We start from the raw sequence: 18,057 nt of genomic DNA, 5'->3' as shown, positions 1-18,057 counted from the left end.
CTCCAAATAAAACATAAAAACATGAAACTGCTGTGTCATGTTTTCATGTTTGGATTAATATTTTTTGTTATATCAATTTTTAAGACTTAGTTGGACATTTAGAAAGCATTAAGACTCATAATTTTTTAATACTCAAATTATTTCTTAATATCACGAAGTCTAGCCAGGTCCAGCCCCTCCCTCCATGCCAATAAAGCATAAGAGAAAACTCCAATATATTGTATATTCCACCAAATAGTAGTTTCTTCCCCCTTTTTTTCCGTGGGTAGGCAAATTGGGATCACACCTGAGACTTAAATGTTTCGTCAAAGAGCACCATCCATGGAGCAACATCATAGTTACTACTTACTACATTCATCCAATTGTTAAGCGAATTTAGTGGACCCACATATCTTACTCTGCTACCTGAAAATACTCATCGCAAACGATTACGTAAGAATACAAGTGATACAAATAGAATACATCAAAAAAAAAAAAAAAAAAAAGAAGAAAAGAAAAAGAAGACTGAGGGAATTTCACCTTTGCCTGGCTGTAGGCTGTAGCAGGTTGTTGCAGGAATAAATGAGTTGCTATCTATAGAACTGCAGGCCCTTAACAGTGGTGATTGGTTTTTAGCTTTTCATAGATGAGTTGGAGATGTAGTCCTGCTTGTACTTTCTTGGGATGGATATACATTGTTGAGCTCGTTAGTGGAAGTTAAGTGGGTTTTTATTAACAATTAGTTTCTTTCCTTGTTTTTCTTGCATTGTTTAGCAGGCTTTCGTTGCTGCCAATAGTCCAATCTCAAATAGGTGTTACCATTTTTTGGTTTAACACCAAAAGAAAAGACATATTTTACCTTTAATCCACTCTGGCAATCTCCATGAACTGAGGGGGTAATTCTGGCCATACCTCCTCATTTTCTCTAAATTTAAAATTCCAAAGGTGTGTTAGGAATGACAGAATATGGGATTAAAAATAAAAAATAAAAATAAAAAAATCCAAGTTTTTCAGATTTGTCACAGGAAAGGGGATTCAAATATGAGACGATGCGAACATCTCAAATACTTTCAGGGATGGAAGCTGGAAGCTGGTAGAATCCAGCAGTTCTCCTACTAATTTTCTTTCATCTCCCCACTTAAAATGAATGGATGGAGATAATTCTAATCCTATTCAACTGATCTGCAGTTCAACACCAGTTGTGTGCAAACAGGCTCTTAAACATGTCGAATTTCGTTTTATGATTTTAATAGATACAAGTTCGAGTGATTCTACGACCACTTGCTCCCACTAAGGAAAGCTGACCGTTCCACACTAATGGGTCCACAATATCAAAGGCTCACCTAAGTAGGGGCATCGGGATTATTTGGTTGACAAGCAATGCAGAGGCTACCCTAATTAGAGATGGAAACGCAACACATCCAAACAAGATCCATGCCACTCATCAGGTGGGGACCACTGTGTCATTACCTACAAATCAGGCTGGTACTATCATCAGCAAGGCCAAATGTGTACAATAAATAAATAAATAATTGATAGTTGAAGAGAATTAACCAACGTGGATTTTGGACTACAGCAGATGCACTACCTTGTGAATAGATTTTTGTTTTATTTTATTTTATTAAATGAAGCCCACTCATGAGTTAGTCGCTCAAATGGGAGTTTTTTCTCAAATGAAAGTAATTCATCTGGTAGCTAAATTTCAGCAGCAACATCTGAGTTAGTCGCTCAAAGGGGTGTTTTTTCTTAAATGAAAGCAATTCATCTGGTAGCTAAATTTCAGCAGCAACATCTGAGGACACCCTGAGTAACTTTCTCAAGTGTACCACTCATTCAGTATAATTAAACTCCTAGATGCATTACTGGTAAAACTCCTATTTCTACCATTTGATCATCAGGCTGAGGGAATTTCACCGGTATCCCTGCAATGAGTTAGCTGTTTTCCCAGATCTTGCATCTGTCCATGCTTTTGCAATCATCCACTTCATGTCATCATCTCCGTCCTCATACATGTTCTGCAACAGGTCATTTTCTCAGCTTAATCCAGAATGTGCAACCCCTTGATATCCATGGTGGTTGACAATAGGAGGTAATGTATGATACTCGGCCTATAGAAAAAAAGGGCAATTTTCAGTTGTGTCAGCACGCTGGACACTTGAGGCCTGCTTTTTAGTGATCCAGACAGTTCATTTCATGCTATCATAACTGCTTTTCGGTTTTTAATCATCCATTTGTAGGAAAGCAATTATAGATGGCGAGGATCTTCTCCCTGAGGTGGTTTCCACAGCATTTACCCAATCAACAATGGGGCACAACAAAAGCTAGGACTCATATGCACAGAATGTTGGCTCAAACGAAAACTGCTAGTTCAGGCCGAGGCATTGGACATTTCCCAAGAAAAGAATGGATACAGGACTTACCTTCATCAAATCCATAATTCCAGCCATTGGATCCTTTTATTTATCCATATTTGGCTTCAACTGCAAAATAATAAAACAAACCTTATAACCATTTCTGAGACAAAACCACACAAGTTGGAATGTATAGAGCTGTTCAAAGATGATAATCTCCAACGTACCCAAGTACCCATGTGGACATATACATTCAACTATAATTCACAAAACAATATCAATTTCGGTTTTCATCATCCAAAGACAGGCTGACTCCTTGGATAGCAGTAATGTGGATTGCCATATAATAATAACAATGCCTTTTTTTACCATGCCATGCATATGTTCTTTCATCATCCAAAGACAGAGGAAATGAAAAATTGGCATTTACCTTATCTTTTTTGAAGTGCAAATCAAGCCAATTCCCTTTTGAAGTTTTAGACAGTGTGACAAGGACTCGGTTGGGCTTAATAACCACCTTACATTGCTCTGGCACAATCTCTTTGTTCAACTTTAGTATGGCACAACGGTAATTCTTCCCTTGAACGTCATGGAATTTAATATCAACAGACAGGCTTGAAAATAGTTTCCACCTTCTCTTGCTCCACACCCTACAAGGACACGTAAATCTTAAAGGAAAACAAATAATGAAAATTAAAAATCAACTTTTACATTTAATTTCTATCAACCACAAACACTAGAGACACATGAGAATATGTTTCCAACTGTCTTTAAAAATTGAAGTACAACATTTATGAAAATAAGATTTAAGAAGGAAAAAAAAAAAACAAAAACCCATGTTTGTACGTACAATTAAGCTAATGGTGTTCCCTAATGATTGTAATGAAGAAGTAAGCCTCAAACTGGAACCATATTCCTTTCCAATCTAACTTGAAAGTGGCATAGTTGCAACTGGAAGCCAAGTCCTTGAATATGATTGCCAGATACTTTTGCTTATTTCCACTTTAGTATACTTTTAATTCCAACCAAATTCGATAGCATCCATACACACCCAATTCAAAGTAGGTGAGGCTCCTACTAGTGCAACTCATCTCATACCTATTTAATACATACAACCAGAAAAAAAAAAAAAAAAAAAAGCAGCACAACTTTCTAAGTATAGTATTCTTAGTAGTAACAGAAATTTGCGAGATTCAACAAGGAGCTGAGTTAAGAAATCTGACAATACCATATGCAGAAATATGCCACATGTGATGATTAAAAGTCCTCTTAACTTTTGAACAATACCATATGCAGAAATATGCCACAACACTTCAAATTCGGAAGTTGAACCCGAGTTTTGTATAGTTTTGTCCATATGTACTGCAATAAAGGTTCCAGACCCAACCCAATTTGACCCCCGCTTCAGCATCAAGAAGGATACATTTTGTGCTTTGTATAAAGGCAAAAGAAGTTTCTTATCGTACCTCATAAGGAAAAGAGATCTTCCTCCTTAAGCAAATAACTGATAAAGCAGAACCCAGCATCCAAGAAAGTCCATTTACACCACAAATCAAAATTTTATTAATGCAACAAGCAAACCTGAAAAAAGAACCTAAAAAAATAACAAGGCTAATAGGTACTTGCATAGAAATTGTCTCAGCCAACAGGCTCTAGTAATTTCAAATTGTCTATTAGGTGATTTAAGTTATGGAGCAATGAGGAAACTGATAACTCAGAAAAAAATGCTCCAGCTGTACAAGAAGCATAACATGCAGTTACCAATGTGCAATGACGAAAGGCGAGAGCTAAAATCCTCCAAAAGTGGTGACTCAGATGGTGTTGTTCCCACCAAGTGGAGAATAATCCATTGAGTAAGTATTTCCTGAATCATGGGAATCAATTCAAGCTATACATGGGAGATGTCTTCATGAACCATAAGGACCTACAAACAAGTTAGAAATTCAATAGAGAAAAGAGAGATTTAGGTGAGATTCTCAAAGCATGGCCGTAATTGTAGAAAAGTTTGCATTTTAACACAATTACATAAAAGTTTCACTAGAAAATGCATAATGACAGATGAGACTGCCTGGAAGAACTTGGAAGAAAACAAACTCAGTGCAGCCCAAAGTTGACAAACAGTGAACAAATTCAAGGCAAAGATGGCACTTACTTTAAAATCATCTAAAAGATGAACCTGCAAAAGTTTGGTTTTCAGGGGAACTATAAGACTTGCTACATCTAGAAATTTGTTAGTACTTACAATGAGGAGGTGGGACCTCAAACAGAGAAAGTTACAATGAGGAGGTGCCTATACAACCTGCATTCCAATAGCAGATGAAAGGACATTCTCCCAAACATCAGTGATGATTTTATTTTAAAGAAAAAGAAACATAAATACAGAGAGGGCTGACAAGGGCTCAGATACAACAGAGGCATTGCATCGGAGATGACTAGCTCCAATCCAGTCACCCGCCGCAAGTCTGTTCACATGATCGTCTGCCTCCCAAATACATCTTTAAAACCAAATTCTCTTTCCTACTCCTAGCAATCATATTTCTATTTAAAAAAGCAAATACAAGACTGATCTCTGCATTAACTATATAGTTTATTTAATACCATTGTTTCTCCTTCATTTGAATTTAGTCTAGAATGAATGAATGTGTGCTGGTTGACTCGAAGACAACCAAGATTTTTTTTTTCTTTTTTTTCCCCCTTTCCAAAAGTCCAGTGTTTTTATTAAATTACTGTTGGTTTTCAGATAAATTATTGAGCATCAGATAAAAAAGGAATCGCATGCATGTGTAGTAAATAAATTATTTATTAACTAGCAACAATCTTTGAAAAGCTGAGACAAAACCTTAGGAAGTACAAAAAGGTGAACAACACTACTATATTGAATTACAAAAGAAAAGGAATAACAAGATTATGAATATCTAAGATTTTCGAGAGCTTCTAAAAGTATGGAAGGATTTCAATGGTTCCATCAACTATAGTGAAACTATAAATAAAACGGCCAATTGATTCTTAAAAGAAAATATCTACTCCGAATCTATTTCTTGAAATTTAACTCAGGGAAAGACATGATGAGGTTGATCACTGTCTTCCTTAGGATAACTACTCCAAATCTATGAAGCTCTTTGAATTCTTCATCGTCGACATTGGCAACATTGCTACATTAAATGTAGTCTGTGATAATGTGGTTCAATCACATTGCAATAAATAAGAATTTTTTTATTTGTGACAAGCAACTTTATTGAATTGCATATGTGATCATGTGCAATTGCATATGCAACAACATATATTTTTTTTTTGTTTGTTTTTTTTTTTTTTTAATTTTTTTTTTTTTTTAAAAATTTAAAAAAAAATCAAAAAATATGAAAAAAAAAACAAAATTTGTAAAGAAGAAGAAGAAGAACAAATTAAGGATAACTTTCCTAAGTTAACAAATGGGGATGTTTTGTGTTGTATTAGGAAAAAACAAAAGAGTTCTTTCAAATCCACATGTATCATTTAACTGTTTTTGGATTTTCTACTGATATTGTAAGAGTAGAAATCCAAAATTATGTATTAATGCGCAAGTAAAAAAGAATGTAGTGTTGTTATCGACTTCGAGTTCTGCTACATTATGTTTTTAAGGATGTTGTATATCTAAAGGCACTCAAAGATGGATTTGCTGTATTAACAAGGTGTAGTTAAGTTTGCTTATTTTTGGCTTTTTGTTTATAAACTGAGGTATATATAATGCTTGGCCTGAGGCTTTCTATGGCATGTTTGGGTTTTCAACTTGTACAAGTGGGGCCCATGTTCAGCGAGATCTCAGTCGATGGTAGGATGGACCTTGGTTTAGACAAACAATTCCTCAGATTGAATGCTTCTAGCTACCAAACATCTGGCTTTCTTTGGTTGAATATGATGTTGCTTCTTTTTCTTTCTTAAATGTCTATTTGCTGGATGACAAACCAGACAGGATCAACTCATATGGGATACTTGTGTTGCATCATCCAAAGCGGGTGCAATCATATCAGTGGTTTTGATCATGGAACCATTGGGACCCACTTGTACAAACTGAAAACTTGAGCATACTGTACTCACTGTCGCACTGAGCATTGTATACTATGTCTTCCAGGACACATCTAGCTGCTAAAACTACAGGAATGCTAATAAGCAGATTGCTGAATAAAAGTTCAATGCAGCTCTCCTTGCAACACCTGTGGCAAACGTTTATGCTAATTGGGGGTATTGATCTTGGTGACCCACCAAGTGGATAAGTTATGGTTGAAACAGTGATAGGACAACTCTTTCTTTTCTTTTCTTTTTTCCTTGGTGAATCTAGACTATTGCTCTAACTGCTCTTTTTGCAGGCAACTGATACAATGAACCAGAGTTCAATCCCCCTGCTTTGTGAGATATGGCCTGTCCATGTGGTGGCCCACAATAACAAGAGATCTGATCGTTGTGAGGAGGGAGCCGAATATAAAATTAATAGGCAATGTCCTGCATATTAATATTCCTCTAAAAACATGCACATGAACATAAACATTCCAAGTTTTCAACAAACAACCAACTTTCCATGTAGAGAATTATGCGTTTTGATCAGACATGCCTACGACGATTAAAATATAAGAGGTTGTATGGATTTCTCGAATCTTAGGAGTCCTGAATATGTGTCCGGAATTTCCAAATGAAAGGGATTCTGTCTACATGTTTTGGTACTGAAAACGTTCTTAGAAATCCAGTTCTTTTGTTTGGATACTGGGACAGAGTTGTTAGGAGAGCAGAGGCTTTTTTATCCTTTTCAACAATATAATGGTTGGAAGAGAATGTAGTTCCGAAAATCTTCCAACCCATCTTAAATATGAGAATCATAAAATGGGCAAATTTTCGGAACGGGAATCCCCAAATCCCCAAACCCCTAAATCCCTAAGGGCCTGTTTGGATGCCTGTAACTTTTTTAAGTTGTAAGAAAGTTACATGTAACTTACTTATAGGTGTAAGTAAGTTACATGTAATCCTGTTTGGATGTAAGTTGTAACTTACTTACAGTAACTTTGTTTTTATGTTTGGATAACCTCTAACTTTATTACAGCTAATAAGTTGGATATTCACACTAGATAAAGTTGAAATAGGAAATTGTTGAAAAATCAGATTGACACATAAAAAAGATGGGATAAAATTATTCCGTTTTATTAAGCCCATGTAAATGAATAGCTTGGCCGATACATAGGCTAAACTAATCAACAAGTGGGCCATAAAAGTGGGCCCATGTTTTTAAAATGCTAGTAACTTGGGCAAAAAACTTGAGCTACAAGTGTTTTTAACATCCTAGCTGACCATCAAATGGGTCCACTGTGTCCCATGACTAACCCATAAAATTAGAATGGTCCAGTTATCAGAAGGCCAACTTGTACACTGAACATGGACCACTGAAACAATCCATCTGCTGAGCAAAATGGCCTATGTTTGGGCCAATACATCTGCACAAGGGCGCCCGCTTGATGCACAACCTGGTTCTCCCATACATGGCAAGTTGACATGTATGGCTGCATGTTTGGGATTAGCAAAGCTTAGGGTAACGATTTCATTAACAAAGGAGACTAGCCAAATACAACAATTATAACCATAAACCAGCAGTGACTTGATTTGCAAATTTTTTAAACGATGCTATCACTATAAGTAAGCCATGAAGGCTATGTGACGTGTTATGTGGGCTCACTATGATGCATTTGTTTCATCCACACCATCTATCCATTATTCCATATCATTTTAAGTCATCAGCCCAAAAATAAGGTACATCAAAATTTTGGGTGGACCACATCACTGGAAACAATGTTGATTAAAAACCCAACATTAAAAACTTTTGGTGGGCCACCAATGTTTTCGATCAAACTGATATTTGTTTTTTTTTCCATTCATCCAGGTCTTTATGGCCTAATCAACAGCTTGGATGTGAAATAAACATTACAGTGGGCCCTAGTAGTTTTTTAATGGTTGACTTTCAATCATTATTGTTTTCGGTGGTGTGGTCCACCTGAGATTTAGATATCCCTCGTTTTTGGAATCAAGCCCTAAAACGATCCAAAAGAATGGATGGACGGCATGGATAAAACAAATACAATATGGTGGGCCCCACAGATCATCAGCCATTATCCACGCCACCTCACTAAGCTGCGTCCGTCAACGTAGAAGCAAATTTTTTTTTTTTTTAAAAAAAAAAAAAACGGAAAGAAAGGAAAAAGAGAGAAAAGGGGTCTCCTACCTTGCGGAAGCTCGATGGAAGAGGGAGAAGTAGACTGAGAGAGGGAGAAGGAGACTTGAGAGAGGGACGCTTCTTCAATACATGTGCGATTCTTCCAACGATTTTCATTTCAAAATTTTCAACCATTACCTGTATCAAAGATACAGATAACTTAAAAAACGACTCAAGTGCCTGTAAGATTTTCGCCTCTTTCTCCTGTAAGAAAGTCACAGGTTGAGAGAAAGTTACCTGTGACTTTCCTCCCCCAAACACCAATTGTAACAAAGTCACCTGTAACTTTGTTACATTTTTGAAAAGTTATAGGCATCCAAACAGGCCCTAAATCCCCAAATCCCCAAATCCTTAAATCCCTAAATCAGTATTGAGATTGAGATAGATTGAGAGAGAGAGAGAGAGATACCTCACGGTCCCCAAATCCCTACCCCTCACGGTGTGGGTAGGGCGTTCAGCAACGGTCCGCCCGAGAGTTCCGAGAGAGAGGAAGAGAGATACAGAGAGACAAAGGAGCGAGAGGATGCGTGAGAGAGAGGGCCGAGAGAGACAGAGAGAGATAGAGGATGCGTGAGAGAGATAGGACCGAGAGATATAGAGAGAGAGGATGTGAGGAGCCGCTGACAGAGACGGACAGACGCGGATTTCCTGCGAAGTCTTTCGCAGGAAGTTCTGCGCAAGATTCTGTGTGGGTCCTACCTATTGGTTTGTGTGAAATCTAACCCCTCTATTTTTTAAGCTCATTTTATGACATGGGACCAAAATCGAGGATCAAAAACTCAAATGGACCACACGAGAGGAAACAGTGGAGATTTAGTGACCACCATTGAAATATTTATATATCCATAAAAGTTTTTGACGATATAATTTTTTTTTGTTTTTTCACTCTATCTAAGTGAGAATGACCTTATAAACGGTTTAGATGGCATATAAACAGCAAGGTAGAGCCTAGGAAGGTTTCAACGGTAGGCATTCCTTTTCCCACTGTTTCATCTCTTATGGCCCACTTGAGTTTTAGATCCTACTCATTTTTGGTAGAATATCTTAAAATGAGGTTGAAAAACGGATGGACAACTTTGATTTCTCACAAACATCACAATGGGCCACACCTAGAATCTTGCGTGGGAACTTCCTGCGAAAGGCTTTCGCAGGAAATCCGCATCCGAGACGGATTGGTTACTCCCTTGACACCAGCCCCGTGGCTGGTGGTCGGTGCTCTGTGGGCCCCACCATGATGTATGCGTTTCATCCATTCCGTTCATCCATTTTTACAGAGAATTTTAGGGCTTTATGCAAAAAATGATAGGGATACAAATCTTAGGTGGACCACACCATAGGAAAAAAACAATGATTGGATATCTACCATTCAAATATTCCTAAGGCCCACTGTACTGTTTATTTGACATCCAATATGTTGATTAGGTCTTACAGACCCAGATGAAGGGAAACAATAAATATCGGCTTGATCCAAAACTTTTATGGCCCCCAAAACATTTTTAATGTTCAACGTTCATTCAACACTGTTTCCTGTAACGTGGTCCACTTGAGATTGAGATATACCTCATTTTTTCTTTCATACTATAAAATGATTTATAAAAATAGATGGACGGAATGGATGAAATACATAAATCATGGTTGGGCCCACAGAGCACCGACCACCAGCCAATTGCTGGTGGCAGGAGGAGCAACCAATCCGTTTCCGTCGCTCACATAGGGCGTCTCTTTAACGCCCTAGAGTGAGTGATGTCACCAAGTTTTGTGGGCCCCACTATGATGTATTTGTTATAGTCACACTGTCCATCCATTTTGAGATATCATTTTAAGTCATGAGCCAAAGAATGAGGCAGATAAAAATCTGTAGTGGACCCCACCGTAGAAAACATCAGGGATAGTGATTTCCACCGTTGAAACTATCTTAAGGCCCATCGTAATGTTTATTTGAAATCCAACATGTTCAAAAGTTGAAAAATACATGAAATATGAGAAAAGACAAATATCATCTTCATATAAAACTTTTGTTGCCTTTAGAAGTTTTTAATGGTGGGCGTCACTGTCCCACTATTTTCTGTACTAGGGTCCACTAGAGCTTTGGATTTAACTCGTTCTTTGGATATTACCCTAAAATGATCTCTCCAAATGGATGGAAGGTGTGGATATAAAACATACATCATGGTGGGGCCCAAAAATGAGAGGTATAAAAATATCAAGTGGACCACACCACATGAAAACAATAATGATTGGATATCCATCAGTAAAATCCTCGTAAGGTCCATTGTACCATTTATGTGGCATCCAATCTATTTATTAGGTCATATAGGCCTAGATGAAGGGGGAAAACCAAAATCATCTCGATTCATAACTTTTGTGGCCCCTGAAATGTTTTTAATAGTTGATGCTCATTAAACACTGTTTCCTGTAATGTGGTCCATTTCAGATTGGGATATACCTCATTTTTGGTCTCATGCCATAAGATGATCTTTAAAAATAGATGGACGGCATGGATTAAACACATACATCATGGTGGGGCCCACATAGCACCAACCACTAGCCATTAGCTAGTGTTAGGAGAAGTAGCCAATTTGTTCCCCTTATTTATGGTGCGGTCCATTTAATCTTTGGATATGATTCATTTTTTGGATAATTCTCTACAATGATCTTGAAAAATGGATGAATGGTGTGGGTTGATCCCAAATTTTTGGTAAATCCAAAACTCAAGTGGACCATGCCACACGAAACAATGTGAAATAATGATTTCCACCGTTGATACCTTCCTTGGGCCCACAGTAATGTTTATTTGTCATCCAACTTGTTCATAATATCAAAAAGATATGAATGAAAGAAAACACAAACATCGGCTTGATCCAAAACTTCTATGGCCTCCAAGAATTTTTCAATGGTAGAGGTTCAATCACACTGTTTCTTGTGGTGTGGTCCACTTGAGCTTTGGACATGATTCCTTTTTGTTCTTTAGACCCCAAATCATCTGTTAACATGGATAAACGGAGTGGATAAAATCAATAATTAATGGTAGACCCACACAAAGTTAACTCAGGGTAATTAGTAAATCACCTAAATGGAGTAGAGAGGGGTTTCCTTTCATAATCATATATTGGGTTTGCCTAAATGTGATTCAAATATCCAACCCACTCATTATGTGTGTCCCACTTGGATGAGGGGTCAGACCAAGTTTCAGCCGCATCCAAAACTCACGTGGGCCCCACCAAGTTCTTTTATATTTTTTAGAATATCTTCACAAGGTTTTAGATGGCATAGCCCACCTGAGTTTCCTATACGGATGATTTTTTACATTTCTCATAACCTGAAGGGGACATTAAATTCACGGTGTTGATGTTTGACACACATTATGATGGGGCCCACAAAACGTACATCAACACTTAGGTTCTCACGAGGTCAATAAAGTTGGGTCACAATTTTGACCAAAATATTTGCCCCATTTTACCTGTCTGGTCCATTCACTCTATTTTTCTGATCAATACTCAATTTCACTAGTTATTCGTCCCGATCAGGTTACATATGAAAAAGATATTAGGCATACAAGATTGATCAACAAATTTAGTGAAATTTGTTTTAAACATCTTAAGTTATTTACTCTTCAATCTAAACTGATTAGATTGTCCAAAAACAGTTAAAGCTACAATTAGTGAATGTGCCTAATAATTTAGTAATTTTTTTCAAACATAAATTTCAATTTCCATTTAAAAATAACATTCTTTTATAAAATGTATATTTTTGAAAACATTTTAACAAAATAACATTTTTATTATAAATTATTTCTTAAAAAAAATTAAATTAAATACAACTTCTGAATTTTTATTTTCAAAATTTCAAAATATTCTCTCATATTATAAAATTTTCTCAATAATTTCAAAATGTCGATTTTCTTTTCTTCAAAAGCTTCATTTTATTTTCAAAAATTATCTCAAACATCGTTAAAATTTTAAACTTCTTAATATTCTTTTTCATGTGATATTACAAATCATTTAAATATTACCTTTTAATTATAGAAAATAAAAAAATTTCCACTCATATGATATAAAAACCATATATTTACAAAAAAACAGAGGATTATTACCGACGGCTTCTGGTCGTCGGTTAAAACAATTAGCGACGGTTATCTACCGTCGGGAAAATTTTTAATATGTACTTGTGAAAACACTTCGCTTCCAATTTTGGTCCACGGCGGGAACCTTTTACCGACGGTTTTAGTGCGTCGGAAAAACTGTCATACTTTCGGTCGAGGTGGCGATGTTTGGTCCATGGCGGGACCTTTTCCCGACGGTTTTAGCTCGTCGGCAAAACTGATGCTTTGGGTGGAACGTTTTCCCGACGGTTCTAGTTCGTCAGTAAAACTGACATTCTTTGGCGGTAACCTCTTCCCGACGGTTTTAGTTCGTCGGCAAAACTGACATGTTCTGGCGGGAACCTTTTTCTGACGGTTTTAGTTCGTCGGCAAATCTGATGCTTTGGCGGGAACCTTTTCCCGACGGTTCCAGTTCGTTGGCAAAACTGTCATGCTTTCGGTCATGGGGGGAATCTTTGGTCATTGGCAGGAACCTTTTCCCGACCATTTTTATTCGTCGGTGAAAAGCAATATTACTAACTCTTGAGGACGGAACTAGTAGGGGATTTATGCCGACGGTTGATGTCCGTCGGGAAAAACAATTTTACCAACAACAATGGTCTTCATCGGTATTAACATCCTATCAGATTTTTTTCGACACCCCAAGTTCGTCGGGAAAAACACTTAACCAACGACAAGTGGTTTTCGTTGGTCATAACATTGTATTGGATTTTTGCCAATGGTTGATGTCCGTCGATAAAAACACATTTACCAACAAAACTGTATTTCATCGGTACTAATATTGTACCAGATTTGTGCTTACGTGTCATGTCCATCGGGAAAAACACTTTTACCGACGAAGATTTAGTCAGCAATTACTTCGTACCAGATTTTTGCCGACGGTTCATGTCCGTCGAGAAAAATACTTTACCTACGAAAATCAAATTTCATTGGTAAACGTAAATTTTTTGATTTTTTTTCAAAAAATAAAAATAACCATTACCAATGAAAATTTATGTTGGTAAAAGTTTTCTTTTAGCTACAAAATTACAATTTTCGTCGGTAAAAGTAGACTTTTACCTACGACTTTTACCTACGAAATTAAAATTTCGTCGGTAAAAGTAAACTTTTACCAACGAAAATACTTTTTGTTGGTAAAAGTCCTTTTTATCTACGAAAAAAAATCGTTAATAAAAGTTTCGTCAGTAAAAATCCTATTTCTTGTAGTGTGGTTTTCACCGTTAAATTACACTCTGATCTTTCTACACCCCAAAATATATTGAATATTGGGCTCGTTTGGTCTGTCTCGAGTCGTAAAATCCAATGGCTGGGATGGATTTACCTGATACGGACCCCACCTGCGAAAAACCATGAGAAAACCATTTTTATTTTAAAAAACAATACATACAGCAGCCCTGCCGCTGACGTCCAGCAGACGTGCAGCAGGCGCTGCTGCACTGTGCGCCGTGGACGGAAGGGCAGGGACCACGGGTCCAACCGTGGGCCCCACTGTGATGTGTGAGGAAATCCACTCTGTGCATTTTGATGGGCCCCTTTGGGACAGTGGGCCCTCCCAAAATCAGTCACGTGGATCTCAGGTGGCCCACATCATAGGAAACAATGTGAATTAAATGTCTACCATTGGAACCCCTTTTTGTGGTCCAGAAGTTTTGGATCCTTATGAAATTTGTTTTTCCTCCTCATCAGGGTCTGTGTGACCTTATTAACAGATTGGATTGCAGATAAACGTTGTGGTGGGCCCCACAATGATGTATGTGTTTTATTCGCACTATCCATGGCATTGGACAGTGGAACCACCATGGTTTGTGTTTTATCCACGTCGTCCACTGTCCCTGGACGGTGGGATCCACCCCACGTGTGGGGCCTCCCTTAATGCACATGTACTCCAGGCCGTCCAGGGCCTGGACATTGCTCTTTCATTTAATATAATATTAATATATTATATTATATTATATTAGTATATGATATAATATATTATATATTATATTATAATATTATATAATACCATATACTAACATACGAGGGTGGGCCCTACATGGGAGCCACCTCTGCTCCCTTTTAATGCAAAGCTACACAGCAACAGCTAAATCTATATAATATATTATATATTTTATATTCATGTGCCTCTTTAATGCATGAAGCTGACAACAGCTATATATATATATATTATATACTATGTTGTGTATACATACGAGGGTGGGCCCTACGTGGGAACCACCTCTGTCTTTAATGCAAATGGGTTGTACGTCAGTGAACTCGTTGGCCCTCCTCAGGGATGTATGTGTTTTATCTACACGGTCCAATGTTTGGGTGGTGGGACCCACCATGATGCATGTGTTGTATGCATGTCATTCAACCATTTATGAGACCACTTTATGACATTGATGTCAGATCTAAAGTTCAAGTGGACCCCACCATTTAAATAGTGGACCGTGACATCCACCGTTCAAACTTCTAAGGGCCATGGTAGTTTCAAACTAAGCTGATATTGTTTTCACTTCATTTATCCCTATGTTATCTTATGAATAGGTCAGGTCTTAAAATTCACAAGGGCGGGCCCGACTTGATATATATGAGGCCCATTGGCGCGACCTATTTGATATACATGAAGCCCGATGGTGTGACCCATATAATGCGGCCCATGTGAGGTGGCCCACTTAACATATGAGGCCAGTGATGAGGGCCAGGTGCGAGGCCCGTTATGATATATTTGAGGCCTAGGTGCGAGGCCCACCTGTTGTGTATTCGAGGCCCGATGAGATGTATGTTGGCCCATATGACGAGGCCTATGTGACGTAAATGAGGCCCATCGTGATTGTACGTAAGGCCATGGGCCCATTACATGTTTGGCCCTATGTAGGCCACTCCTTGGGAGCAATGTTGGTTAGATGTCTACATTGATGGGCAATGATGGTTAGATGCCCACATTGTGACCTTCCCTTAGGCCTTGTTAGGCCCATTCTCTTCATAGGTTAATCCAAATAAGTGGGCCCCATTCACCGTATACGGATGGCTCCATACTATCAAATTTGATATAACCACGGCTGAGTGCCAATCTTTATACTATGATTGAATGACTAATCATTTATGGACCCCACTTTATTTATCTGTTGATTATCGGTGCCATTGTCGTGATCGATTTGCCGATTCTGATTGTCGTGACTGATTGCCAATTCCGATTGACGTGACCGATTTACCGATTCTGATTATCGACCGATTCCAATTGTCGTGGCCGATCGCCGATTACCGACCGAGGCCGTTTATCATGACCGATTACCAATTTCGATTGACGTGACCGATTTACCGATTTCAATTATTGACCGATCTCGATTGTCGTGACCAATTTTCGATTAGCGATCGAGGCTGATTATCATGACCGATTGCTAATTTTCAATTGACGTGGCTGATTTGTCAATTTTGATTATCCATCGATTCCGATTGTCGTGACCGATTGCCAATTTCGATTGACATGACCGATTTGCCGATTCTGATTATCGTCCGATTCCGATTGTCGTGGCCGATTACTGATTAGCGATCGAGGTCGTTTATCATGACCAATTGTCGATTCCGATTGACGTGACCGATTTACCGATTTCGATTAATGGCCAGTCCCGATTGTCATGACCGATTGCCGATTAGCGATCGAGGCTGATTATCATGACCGATTGCCGATTTTCAATTGATGTGGCTGATTTACCAATTTCGATTGTCGTGGCCAATTGCTGATTCCGATTAACTTGGCCGATTTGCCGATTCCGATTATCGAGGCCGATTATTGATGTCGATGTCGATTGTTGATTCCGACTCCGATTGTCGAGGCCGATTTCGATTCAGATTATCGAGGCCAATTCTGATTTGTTAAGGTCGATTGCATAGGCCGATTCCGATTGTCGATGCCGAGTATCGAGGCCGATTCCAAGTGTCGATTCCGATTGTTGAGGCCGACCTCAATTGTCTAGGCCGATTTCGATTACCAAGGCCGATTGTCGTGGCTTATATGATGTACATGCGACCCGTAGTTGAGGCCCATTATGACATGTATTAGACCCATGATGCATGTCCCATTTGATGTATTCAAGACCCATGTGTAGGGCCCACATGTCATGTATTTGAGGCCCATTGGCAAGGCCCATTGTGATGTATTTGAGGCCCATGTGTAGGGCTCACCTCTTGTGTATTTGAAGCCTATGGGTCGTGAAGTCTGATGTAGTGTATTCATGGCCCATGAGCCGAGGCCCATTGCGATGCGTAGTGCACATATGATACAGCCCAATATGATGTATATGCGGCCCATGAGTGAGGCCCAATGCGATGAATGTATGGCCCTTGTGTGAGACCTAAAGCGATGTATTTGAGGACCAATGTGATGTGCGATTTCACCATGATGTATGTATTGATGTTTATGTGGGCCATTCCTTAGGGGCAATGTTGGTTAAATGTCCACATTGTCGAAGCTGATTGTTAAGGCCGACTATTGATACTGATTATGAGTATGCGATAGCATAGCATCATCATACATGCCCATACGCATCATCTACATGTTTGTTATGAGATGTGGTTGACCATTACATATGTCGCTGGGCAGATTGTTATGAGACTCCCTGATATGCGAAAGTTATCTCACATGAGTGCACGGTATGTGCAGGATTGATGCATGACTGTATTGTATGACTCATGCATCTTGCATTGTATGCCCTAGCGACATCAGGGCCGTAGCCTTCACAGGCATATCGTGAATGGCCAGATGAGACACCAAAAATGTTTGGTTCTAGCATACGGGCATCATAGATGTCCCTGGGTGAAAATCTCTAAACCTCCGAGGCCAGGAGATGCCCCAACGTCGAGACCGAGTAGATACATGAGCGCCCGAGTGCCGAATACTAGGAGGCCGCGTCTCCCACTGTGTCGTGGTCGGTTGAGAGGGGGTGTGGCCTTACCTGCCCAAGGGTAGGGGGCATTACTAGGCTGAAAATGACAAGCTCGTGAATGGGTCCGCTATCGACGTGCCGGATAGGTATTGGTAGACTATTGGCCAGGCGGATAGTGAGGTTTCTTACGCTCACTTGGACTGTGCTGATGGGAGAGAGACAGTGCCATTTGGAGTGTACTAAACCCTGGTGATGATCCCAGAGAGGAACTGTACTGATATGTGGACTTATTAATCAGGAGTTGCATACTCATTCATTCATTCACTATCCACTCGGGCTGATGGTGCGTAACTATTTGTTATGTGTACCTTCTCAATGGCCAGGATTTCAGTTGGGGCACGTGACTAACCTGAGATCAGGAGTTTACCACATTGAGTTTGACTATCCAAATTAGGTATGTGATTAGTTTAGATAGAAGTCCCTTGTGATGGACCCTGTAGCCTGCGATACTACGTACTATCATCCCGA

General features: G+C 38.8%; 1 long non-coding RNA gene and 1 pseudogene across 1 annotated transcript; both read right to left on the bottom strand.

Moving 5' to 3' along the window:
* Positions 1-1,146: 1,146 nt before the first annotated feature.
* On the bottom strand, positions 1,147-3,856 carry LOC131234538 (uncharacterized; annotated as a pseudogene).
* A 77-nt stretch (positions 3,857-3,933) lies between these two features.
* On the bottom strand, positions 3,934-4,662 carry LOC131234826 (uncharacterized). Its single transcript, XR_009165795.1, has 2 exons — positions 4,573-4,662; positions 3,934-4,254 (listed from the first exon to the last, which is right to left on the bottom strand). It is a non-coding gene; the product is annotated as an uncharacterized LOC131234826 (long non-coding RNA).
* Positions 4,663-18,057: the final 13,395 nt, after the last annotated feature.

Source organism: Magnolia sinica, chromosome 19 (assembly GCF_029962835.1).
Source record: "Magnolia sinica isolate HGM2019 chromosome 19, MsV1, whole genome shotgun sequence".
Taxonomy (NCBI): Eukaryota; Viridiplantae; Streptophyta; class Magnoliopsida; order Magnoliales; family Magnoliaceae; genus Magnolia; species Magnolia sinica.
This window is presented reverse-complemented; position numbering and strand designations above follow the sequence as displayed.